We start from the raw sequence: 12,522 nt of genomic DNA, 5'->3' as shown, positions 1-12,522 counted from the left end.
ACAGAATCAGGAGGCTAATCGGTTAGTTCAAAGTGCGTCAGGTTATCGAGTGTTTCAAGAGATCTTAAGCAGTGAAACCTTAACTGATGATTGGAGAGTTGAAATAGCCGATTACCTTAAGAATCCATCACAGAAGGTTACTAGGAAACTAAGGTATAAATCAACTAAGTATGTTTTGCTAGATGATCAGCTATATTACAAGACAGTCGATGGGGTGTTGCTTAAATGCTTAAATCAAGAAGATGCTAAAGTGTTGATGGGTGAAGTACATGAAGGGATATGTGGGGCTCATCAATCGGCTTACAAGATGAAATGGATTATTCGCAGGACTGGATATTTCTGGCCAACAATACTAGAAGATTGTTTTGAATATTATAAGGGGTGTCAGGATTGTCAACGTTTTGGTAATATTTAGAAATCACCTGCATCGGCTATGAATCCAATAATCAAACCATGGCCGTTTCAAGGTTGGGGGATTGATTTAATTGGCCAGATTTTTCTGCCTTCAAGTAAAGGACATAAGTTTATATTGGTAGCAACAGATTACTTCACTAAGTGGGTTGAGGCAATTCCTTTGAAGATGGTAACCTCAAGGAGCATGGTTGATTTTGTCAAGGAACATATTATATATCATTTTGGGATTCCTCAAACTATCACTACTGACCAGGGTACAATGTTCACATCAGAAGAGTTTAGAGATTTTGCTGCCAGTATGGGAATTAAGTTATTAAATTCTTCTCCTTACTATGCTCACACTAATGGCTAGGTAGAGGCGTCCAATCAAATTATGATTAAGCTGATCAAGAAAAAGATCAAAGAATAGCCAAGGAAGTGGTATTCAACGCTTAATGAGGCATTATGGGCATATAGGATGGCCTATCATGGATCGATTAAAGCGTCACCTTATGAACTTGTGTATGGTCATAATGTAGTCCTTCACTGGGAGATTCAAACTGGATCGAGGTGTGTCACACCGTAAAATGATTTGTCAGCCGAAGTTTACAAGAATCTTATGATGGATGACATAGAAGACTTAAGTTGCCATCGACTACGTGCTTTTGAGAATATCGAAGCCAATAAGCTAAGGATTGAGAAGTATTACAATAAGAAGGTCAAGAGCAAACAATTTTCTGAAGGAGACTTGGTCTGGAAGGTGAAATTGCCAATCTAGTCAAGAGATAGCAAGTTCAGCAAATGGTCACCTAACTAGGAAGGACCTTATCGAATTAAACGTTGTGCACCTGGCAATGCTTATATTTTGAAAATGCTAGGAGGAGAAGAGGAATTTGACTAGAGCGATCAATGGAAAGTATCTAAAGAAATATTATCCTAGCGTTTGGACTAATACTTGACAGCCTGTTTGTTGAGTCATTGGCTCTAATAGCTAGTACCGGAAGGGTATCACCTCTAGTTCAAAAGTAGACACAAAAGGGTAAAAGCCGATATGATATGTACCGCCTATAGAGCTTACCATGAGAGTCATTTTTAGATTGAATCGAGTCAGATCGAATCACAAGTCGAAATCAGCTACTCCAAAATAGTTGTTCTACAGAGCCTCGAGGAGATACGCAACGGGCCAGATAACTGCTCTCCTAACAAACTGGTGTATGGATATGTAGCCGTTGTTCCTTGGAAAGATCAGAATTGCATTACGGCATATTAAGAGTGTTGAAAAAACTTAACAGCCGATGATTACATGGTTTTGACTATGATCGGCTTCTCACTTTTGCAAAAACATGAGTACAGGGCAAAAGGGGAATCGCTTTAAACGAAGAAATTGTTTGCTAGCTTCTCCTATCACAAACTAAGGGCCGGGGAACACTTTACTCACTATGTCTTTGGCCTGAGAAGTGAAGGCTATAGAGTTGGTGGCGTTGAAGAAGTCCTTAACCAGGTGCTCATGGTCCTCAGGGTGTTCGGTGGCTGGGAAACCATGGGGAAGAAGTCGAAGCTCATGACCAGAGCGGGCTTGCGCAATAGCCAATGTCATGGCAGCACCATGACGAACACCATGAAGGGCGACTTCTCTGACACGGTTTGGGACATCGTACATATGAACCACCGACATGGCACCCATAGCGTTGACAAATCTTGTCGCATACTCTGCAGCTGATTAAAGGTTTTCCAACTAGGCCGATAGGTCTAAAAGGATTCAAAGGTGGGATAATCAAGATCATGAAGATAAAACTAAGAAAATAGAAGATTGTGGTGGATATCTCACCCATGATTCTAGCCTCGGCCTTGGCTAACCTCGCTTGAGTGGAGTCAGCCCTATGTTCCGAAATGGTGAGAGCGTCCTACAGCGCATTCAGATGAAAGTCCATCCACCCAAGATCATGGGTTGCATTCTCCTAGCAACGAAGACGCTGATGTGGTGGCACAGACTCGTCAAGAGCCTCTTTAGTAGACCTCTTGCCATTCTCCATGTCTTCGAGCCTATTAGAAAGCAAATCGCACCAAAGACATAGAAGGTTTGGAACAAAGCATGTTATTTTTGATCCACAACCATGGCCCATATATATAGCCTAGGAGGTGAGAAGATAGGTTTCATCGAGGTTACGGAATTGAAGTCAGATATGGAAATGGATCAACACTCTGGAAATTCAAGGAACGGTTCATAGAAAAACAACAGGTTTAGACTTATTGCTTCCCATAATTACAGATACAGTGGGATTGATACAAAGAGTTTACATTAACCAACGATCAACCCACTAAGACTTCCTTGGATTAAAGAGAGTCTGGATCCCCACAAGGCCAAAGGTCATCATGGACCGAGTCATATCGGCCCACAGGGAGAGAAAAGGCCGCCATCTAAAAAGATGCCCATATATCCAACTGATTTCTCGGCATGAGCACTTGATAGAATGAACAAGGGGAAAGTGTCCACACATTTGAACCCTTGTGAACACTGGAACAACTCTGCGATCATGGTGAGAAAACTCAGGTGACGTCACAAGAATTCTTCTAACCGTAGCACCTGATCCTCTTACTCGACAAGGCACTAAAATGAGCGACACAATCGCCCTATGCACAAGAATTCATCTAACCACTCAAGACCCTCATAGTAAGGAATTAGACCATGGAAGGTCAAGCAGAGCCAAGGGCACTCAAGGAGGCAAGCAGAAGGGAAACATGACTGAGTCATTGGGTTGCTCTTGCCAGGGTCAGATAAGCATTTATAGTCGGTCTAGAAGATTGAATCCAAACGCCCATGAAGCAATAGTGCTCTCATGAAACCTTGAAGTGTAGGCTCATAAGCAGGCAAGGATGTTGGTAGGCCCTAGATCAAGGTTTTCTACCCGTGACTACAGACCCATCGGGGGTACAGACATGGCAATTTTGGAATAAAATTACTTTTATCCCAAAATTGGGGGGCATGTGTTTACACCAAAATTTGGGAAGAGAAGAACGCGGGAACTTGAAGCTCCTAAGATTGTATCATCAAGAAATCGATCTGATGTGAATGAATATCAGCTGGTTTTGATGCAGTGTTGGAATCGACTATTTTATGGATGACGTCAGCAGACAACATCGATGGACTATGTACGGATGGCGTAGGGAGAAAAATGTTGGACTCTACAAAAGGGAAAAGGATTAGAGTCCAAGTTATCTTAAATTAGGAATGTTTTCTTTTATTTCCAAGATTGTAATAAGTCGTGTTTGAGTAGGATTCATGTTTAAGTCCCAGGTACAAATATTGGACCCTGGCTATTGTAAGAGAGATCCAATCAATCAATACTAATTACTTTTTTTGGCTTCACGCCAACCCTTAGGAGTAGGAGTACTGTAGATCTCGGCGAGTTCTTCAATAAGCAGGGCTGCATCGATCCGGTCAACCTTTGGCTTGTCTGTAAGTACCGTCATGGCTTATACTTCTATTCGTGAGGCTGCATCGGTCCGGTCGACCTCTTGCGGGCTCTAGTATAAGCTAGTTATCGATCCTTATCTAGTTCAAGTATGACTACATCGGTTAAGTTCGACCTCCACTGCTCGAATTAGATTAAGGTCAAGTTATCGGATCTGCCTAACTGTGACATCCTTCGGGTAGATTCATTAAGTTACCGATCTTGCTGATGTTCTTGTTGTCATTAGTTTCAGCAATATCAACCTGCCCGATCGAGATCGATCTAGATCGGCCTCATATCCTTATAGTCCACCGTTTATTCTGTCACATTACGATGATTCTTACTTTAAACGACGAATTATGTTTTATCAGTTGTTCTACTTCGATCTTGATCGTGCATAGTACGTGGTTAAGGCATGTCTGATCTTGAGAAGGTTTTTAGTATGTTGTTGAATCTAGTCTATAGCTCGCTATTATGGCTGTAACGATCCAGTCGATGCCCACTGTTAGTACTTTAGATCGAAGTATGCTAGCTAGTAGATTTGTTTTCGACCAGGCATGACCTTAGCTGTTTGGTGTTTGCTATGCCTGCATCGGCTAAATAGCCGATTGCCTATACTTCAACGCTTACAATGTGTTTTAATGATTCTATTAAATGTGAATAGATCTATTTACTTTAAAGGTTTAATCTGTTATCTTTATTATGGCTGCCATCGATCTGGGTGAACCCCATTGTTAAGGATGACAGGTTAGATCTGATGAGTTTATAGATCTGTCCATGTTAAACAATCGATTGTTCACATGTTGTAATCCCTTTTCTATTTGAATCGGCTATTTCAGCCGATTCGCCTGTGTTTTCACAGATATGGCATGCTTTCATGAACCTATTGAAGTATGGTCAGTTCTATGGATTTTCTGGTTCTAGATTATCATCATCATCATAGCTGCATCGATCCGGTCTAACCCCACTGTTGACGGTGATGGATTAGATTTAGGTGGTTCGTAGGTTTGTCTATATCAAACAGTCGATTGTTTGCATGGCATATCCTTTTTTTACTGAATTCATTAGCTCTACACCACGTATTGATAAAATCTAATTTAGCTAGCGATGCATCTTTGACGTTTATATGTTAATAGCTTAAGGGAAACTGTGGCAAAACTGCCTAATCTAATGCTTCTCAGGAGTGCTTGTCTTTCATTAGACACTAAGCACTCAGGGGAGAACATTAAATTACTCGGTTTTATCGGACACACCCAGGGGAGAACCCAAAAATCCATATTTTTCCATCAGGATCACAAATGAGAGAATAAAGCTTACATCATTCTTAACAATTTCTTACATCACTTTTAATACAACATCAGAGTATAATATTTATTATTATAACAGCAGAATGTAATCATATTATCAGAGTTATGAACAATTTAATTGAACAACGGAATAAAAACATCTGATCAGAATTATAACGGAAATAATTATCTAAGCATGACATGATGAATCATGGATATGTAAACTATGACAACCGATTATAAAACTTTTATTTATAAAAACATTTAGTGAGAGTTATAAATAAAGACTATGATCGCAGCGTAAAGGAATCCTCTCTGAGCCCACCAGGAGGAATCCACATACAAAGGTCCGCTCTAGCCTCCACCTGTCACTTGAAACAAGGGGAATAAAACCCTGAGTACTCAATTGTAATCAGTAAGACTTACCCGATAGGAGGAAAGAAAATACTCTAAGGATATGCAAGGCTATCTGGCTTGTGGGTTTATTGTATTTGCAGGAAGCATTACTAAGCGTGCATCCTTATATTCGATTTTTGTTAATAGCCGCATTGGTTCATTAACTAACCATTCTATGTAAGCACTTGTGCTACTTTCAAGTAGGTGGTAAGCAATTAGATTTTCTTTTTCCATTCCATCTTTCATCTTTCAGTTTTTACTATGGTGCTAGACACGAAACAAGCCATACCGGATTGTCCGGCGATTCGCGAATCAATATCGCCAGCTGGGTACCCCAAAAACACATGCCCCGCTTGTACTCCGGGCACAAGTAGGACCAACCCATCACCCTCCTGTCCTGGGGTCCTAGGTCCCCATCCAAACTGGGACTCCAAGCCCCCGCCCCTGAGTCCCAGACTCAGTGCGGTGCAAGGACCTCCTTCACCAAAAAGAAACTCTGACAGTCAGTCCAAAAAGAGCCGAAACCCACGACAAGAGAGCAACAAGTTTTTCAAGCGCCCATACACAAGTATGTGCTAAGGATAATAAATCTGTGACTTGCCCACGATGCCTTATGCAATGACCGGTCCTTAACCGACATGGATAGGGAAAGTAGTGTAACCAAGCCATGCCCCGCGTCCATAGCGATACGACCTCTTACACCCACCAATACCCAAACCATATCCCTACCCGGTCACCATTTTCCTTTCCACCATTTTTATATATTCCAAGTGATAATAATACGGTAATATATTTCCTATCTCTTACGAGTGACAGGCAATCACTCGACTTCTATCGGAATCCTGTAGCATAGCATTCTACACGATCCTGTCATACTAGTAAGACTCATGGGATAAAGATATATATGCAGGTGGGTTTCATTCAACTCCTTAAAACTTAATGCACAAATATAATTTAAACTATAGAAAAGTAGAGGTTTTGCACTGTGGCTTGCCTAGGTAAGATATATATTAAAAAGTTAATATCTGCATCGTCAGATCATCCACCATCATCTGAATAGAAAGCCCATTGCATCATCTTCTGGAAAGAATACCATTACACCATCTTTGGATTCCCAATTATCCTTCAATTGATCTGTTGATCCATCATCGTACCTATATGATATGCATTGATACAAATACATAGCTGTAAATAATCAACGACAGCCGAAATGCTTAGAAATCCGATTACGTCTCACAAGCTAACGAGATAGTTCTAACGCGCTAGTCTACGTATCCATGTTGTCGAATAAGGCGTCATTTCCCAATAATTATTTTAGTTATATAAATCCAAGTTGTTTCTTTATTTTATTCTATTAATTTAATCTTTATTCTCAATAGGACATCATTATATATCTAGCAAACTAATTATTCTAGAGCTACAACAATTACAATGAGTACCTAATACTGCTAGGAACCTACTGTAGAAATTCTAGATCCAACACTATTACCAATTCATCATAGAAATTCCTACAAGTTTATGTCTTAACGATATTAAGTATCTCAATTTAATTATATAGCTTCCAACAATACTACCAAACTATGTGAACAAGGTATACTAATAGGTAGATCATGATTTTAGGAGACTAACAAAATTGGTTTCATAATTTTTGGACACCTACACAATTTTATTTTAAATTTATAATTTACCTTGCAAGCTAAATTAGAAACTACTCTACAATTTGAAAAGGCCGGCGTCAACGAACCGGCCCAGCTGCATGGCAGCCCAGTCGGCACCAGTCCGGCCCAGGCGGACGGTGCGCGGTGGCCTAGAGCACAGCGCTGCACATGTGGCTCAGCGTAGGGGCGAGCGGCACCAGGCCGGCCCAGCAACGCGGGAGCATGCCGGCCCAGGCGGGGCGCGGCTCGTGACGCGAGCGGCCGAAGGCCGGCCCAACACGGGTGAGCCCCAGGCGCGCTCGACCGATGGCCCAGGCGGCAAGCTACAACAGCGCGGACGGCCTAGCAACTGGCCCACGCACGGCCTGCCCACAGAGGGCGCGCAAATACGCAAAAAGAACCCTGAGCTTACCTGAAATTAGCTAAGCCCCTATTAGCAAATCTATGAGTCTAGCACTTTTGCGAAATGAACCCGGTAAGACTCCTATTTGTGCTTGAGCCCCTTTTTCTAGCTTAAAACAGAGCCGCGCAGAGGCAGGGGAGACCGACCGGCGGCGATGCTGAACACGGCGGCTCCCGGTGGCCCGACGCCGGTGACCCGGCGCAGCGGCACTTGGCTCAGGTGAGGTTGCGCAGGTGCAGGCCCCCGACGCGAGCGGCCTGGTGGACGCGGACCGGGACAAAGGCGGCCGAGGTCCGGCAAAGTAGAGGAGCTTGGCACTGGCAGCCATACATAGGGACGACGCCCAACGGCCTGACCATGGGGAGGTGCGGCGAGTCGGGGCAGAAAAATAGGAGCTAGGCTGCGGCTCCTGCGCGGGCTGAGGACCAGCGGAATCGGGGGGGGGGGGGGGGGTACGCATGCACGGAAGAGGCAGCTGGGCACGGGCACGCCTGGCCACGGCGGTGGACCGAGACGGAGGGGTAAGGACGGCGCTCACGCATGGTGCAGCGCTCCAGGCGCAGCGGCTGCGCAGCGGCCCACGCGCGGCCGCAGTAGGTAAGCCGGCAATGGTGGCGTGGAGGTGCGCGGCCGGGAGGCAACGTGGCTGCTGTGGGTACGGTGGGGTCAGCAGCGAGGCTCAGGCGCACGTGCACTGAAGGAGCGCTCACGCGAGCCAAGGAGACGGCAGGCCGGCCGCGGCGACACCGGTGCTACATGCGGAGGAGCACAACGCCATGGGCTGCAGCACGGAGGTGTAGCTTCGGACCCCGAGATGGCGTCGTGGTGCTGCGGAGTCGGAGCCCCATCGCGGCCGTGGAGGCACGCATGCGCTCGCGCGGGGAGGGGCCGGCACCGGCAGGCGTGAGACGCGGTGCAGCGGCGCGCGACCACAGTGAGATCGTGGCGTAGGGCAGCGCGACCAGCAGTGACTGCGGCCACGGGCGCATGATACGAGGAATGGACCGGTGGCGCTGTCACAGCAGTGGTGCTGGCGCGCAGGGCAAGGGAGCGGACGCCCGGGTACCAAGCGCAGGGGGGCGAATAAGCAAGGACCTACTGCCGCTGGATAGCTCGGCTGGCGCTACGGCGTACGCGACAAGATGTGTGATGCTTGCGTGCGTGCCTAGCTCCGATGGTAAAGAAAAAGGGGAGTAGAGAAGCAGAGTCAGACAGAGGCAGCAGAGGTAGGCAAGACAAAGACAAGCAAGGCAGGCAACAGAGGCAAGATAGATAGCGATGTTGATGGTGAACGCAAGAGGGCAGCAGCTGCAAGTGCGGCTATGGTTAGAAGGACGAGAGCGGACAGGGATAGTACAGAGCAAGCGCGAGGATCCATCTCGGACGTCCATGTGGGCTGCTACTCTATTACTGTTAACGTCCGACAGCCGGGGGGGGGGGGGGGGGGGGGGGGGGGGTCGGCAGTGACCGTCATTGGTGGCTTTCCTGTGTCTACGGACCACAGGAAGATCATGACAAGGTCATCTTCATGGAGGAGCTGGAGGCAATTAGGGACGCCTGTTAGGGACCTTGGGCCATCTGCGGAGATTTCAATTTAATCTTATCTGAGGCGGACAAGAACAATCAACGGATCAACCGCACAAACCTCTCCCGTTTCCGGCGCACCGTTGCGTCGTTAGAGATGCAGGACCTTCACCTGCACGGGAGGTGCTTCACCTGGAGTAATGAGCGCAAAAACCCTACACTGGTGCGGCTAGATCGGGTGCTTGTCTCCATCGATTGGGATGAGATGTTCTCGAGCTCTCACCTGCGCACCCTGGAGTTAGATGCATCCGATCACTGCCCGCTTCTCCTACATACCAACATGGGGAGCATGTCCAAGGCGAGATTCCATTTTGAAGTTTCCTAGCCCAAATTCGAGGACTACGGGCAGATTGTCTCGGAGGCTTGGCGCGGGCCAGTCAGCTCGCTTGGGCCGCTGGCATGCCTCAATGAAATGCTAAGGTCCCTCATTCGTGCTCTTCAGAGCTGGTCAGCAGCCAAGATCGGCGGGATCAAGGAGCAGCTGCTTATGTCCCGTGAACTCGTCCACCGGTTGGGCATGGCCTATGACACTAGACAGCTCTCGGAACCCGAAGCCGCTCTGAGGAAGCAGATGAAGCTGCACTGCCTTGGGCTAGCGTCCCTGGAGAGGACAATCGCCAGGCAACAATCTCGCATCAAGCACCTCACCGAGGGGGACGCCAACATAGCGTACTTCCATCTGATAGCACGACGAAGGAAGCGCCGGAATTTCATCCCATCACTGAATAGTGAAGGCCACGTTCTAGCGGACCAGGATGGTATGGAACAAGCATTCTTTGATCACTTCAGCGGGGTCTTCGGCACATCGGCTTATGGGGGAATGTCGCTAAACTTCAGCGCCCTGGGGCTCCAACCCATCCATTTAGCTGACCTGGATGCGGACATCACCTTGGAAGAGGTATGCGCAGTGATCAAGGAGCTGCCTGCTGATAGGGCTCCGGGACCTGATGGCTTTACCGGCGCGTTCTATAAGACATCGTGGCATATGATTCAGGAAGATGTCATGGCGGCAGTGCAAGCCTTCAACGTGGGAGATTTCAGGGGTCTGGACAAACTCAACAATGCGCTCATTGTACTACTGCCCAAGAAGGTTGGCGCTTCCTTTCCGGGGGACTTTCGACCGACAACCATGATCCACAGTTTCGCCAAGTTGATTTCTAAGATCCTTGCGCTGAGGCTAGCGCCCAAACTCAATGAGCTGGTGGACAGGAACCAAAATGCCTTCATCCACTCGAGGTCAATTCAAGACAACTTCAAATATGTCCAAAGGGCAGCGGTGCTAATAAGGAAGAAGAAGGTTCCAATGATCCTGCTCAAGGTAGACATCTCCAAAGCATTTGACACACTCTCTTAGCCGTTTTTGTTAGAGCTGCTGCTAGCAAGGGGGTTTGGTCCACTACGTCAGAAACGTTTTTTTAGGGGCGGCTCTTAACCCTTTGTAGGGGCGGTTTTGCCAGCCGCCCCTACGAAGGGGTGGCTACAAATTGCTGATTTGTAGAGGTGGAATTCAGACCGCGCCTACAAATCGATTCGTAGGGGTGGCTGGATATTGAGCCGCCCTTACAAATCAATTTTCAGAAATCACGAAAAAGGGGCAAAAAATAGCATTTTTTTAATCCGAGGAGGTCCCCATCGGCAGCCACACACACCAACTCTATCGTTGCAGCATTTTTTTCATGATTTTTGCACACTTTGCGTCGGTTGGGTTTTGAACCCGCAACCTTTCGCTCGCGTGTAAACTTCTTTACCACTGCACCTCACGATCACTTATGTCTATATTTTATTTTGGTTCCCCACATATTATACAAAACTAAGCATAAATTAATTATTTGAGGCCCTAATCTAATTCAAATGAAAAAGTTGTCAACTACAAAGTTTTATACCTTTTCGAGATCTACAACTTTCATTTTGGTAGTTTCTCCATCCGAGGTCACTTATAAAATTTGAATTTTAAATTTGAGAAATTCAAACATAGTTTTCCATGACAAGATGATTTCAAATGAGAAAGTTATCAACTACAAAGTTTCATAACTTTTCAAAATCTACAACTTTCATTTTTACTGTTTCTCCATCCGAGGTCGTTTAAAAAATTCAAATTTCAAATTGTTGGAAACTCAAACATAGTTTTCCTTGACAAGATGATTTCAAATCAAAAAGTTGTCAACTACAAAGTTTCATAACATTTCGAGATCTACAACTTTCATTTTGGTTGTTTCTCCATCCAAGGTCGTTTACAAATTTTGAATTTTAGTGCTTAATTTTTAATACTCGGCGTCTATTTGTAGGGGCACTTCAATATTGAGACACCCTACAAATCTTCAATATTGAGCCGCCCCTACAAAGCATCCAACTTATAGAGTAACCTCCCCCTAAATTTATGCACACAAGTATGGAATACTTGTAGGAAACATGCACATTGATTTTAGAATAAAAAATACCACTTGAAAGATGACATCACATGAATGTGAGAGTCATTTTCGAAGGCGATATTCAGGAGAAATTTTCTACAATTTAGACTTTGGCACATATTAGATGAACAATTGAAGGACAAGCTATGTGCCGTGCTCCTAAATAATTTTAAACCATGTAGGATTGCTCCAAGGAATAAGAATGAAACCGAGCAAGCCTACCATATGAAATACCTAGTGTATGCATGACAAAAGATATAAGCATGCAAATCCAAACCTAGGCATGAAGAGTAACTAGATGCTAAAAGATTCTAATTGTAGAAAAATTTAAATCTAATACCAATTGAAGTAAATTGAATCTAGTTACCTAACATTGGAAGGGGAATTTGGGTTCATAGTATTCACTAACCCACTTGGCAATGATTTTGTCCATCATGATGCACCCCATGAAATGCATCCATACTTTGCTAAGTCTCCAAATTCCCCGAAGTCCATTGGACTTCTCACTTCCCTTTCGGGGTCAAAACCTTCTTGGTGCTCTTCATGTTGGAAATGATTTCCTTTGGCACCCAAAAATATTTGACCCTATTATTGGCTTGCTTGTTCACCTTGATGGACACCACCTTGTCATTTTTCTTATTCTTCAACAGATAAGGTGTGGAGGCATTCTTGTCCACCTTGTTGGTGTAGGTGTTGGAGAGCTTGCTTGTTTGCTTTTTCTCTTTCTTCTTTGCCCCTCCCGCATTTTTCACCTTGCACTCATAGGACTTGTGACCTTCCTTGTGGCACACATAGCAAACCATGGTTTGTCCTTCATCAAGCTTATTTACTCCATTGACGGTGTTATCTTGATGAAGTTGGGCTTGCTTCGCCTTGCCTTTCACTTTAGTCAAGTCCTTGGTGATGAAAGCTACTTTTTGCTTGAGTTGCTCATTCTCCTTT

Source organism: Miscanthus floridulus, chromosome 4 (genome assembly GCF_019320115.1).
Source record: "Miscanthus floridulus cultivar M001 chromosome 4, ASM1932011v1, whole genome shotgun sequence".
NCBI lineage: Eukaryota > Viridiplantae > Streptophyta > Magnoliopsida > Poales > Poaceae > Miscanthus > Miscanthus floridulus.
The sequence above is the reverse complement of the archived record's forward strand: the minus strand, read 5'-3'. Positions refer to the sequence as shown.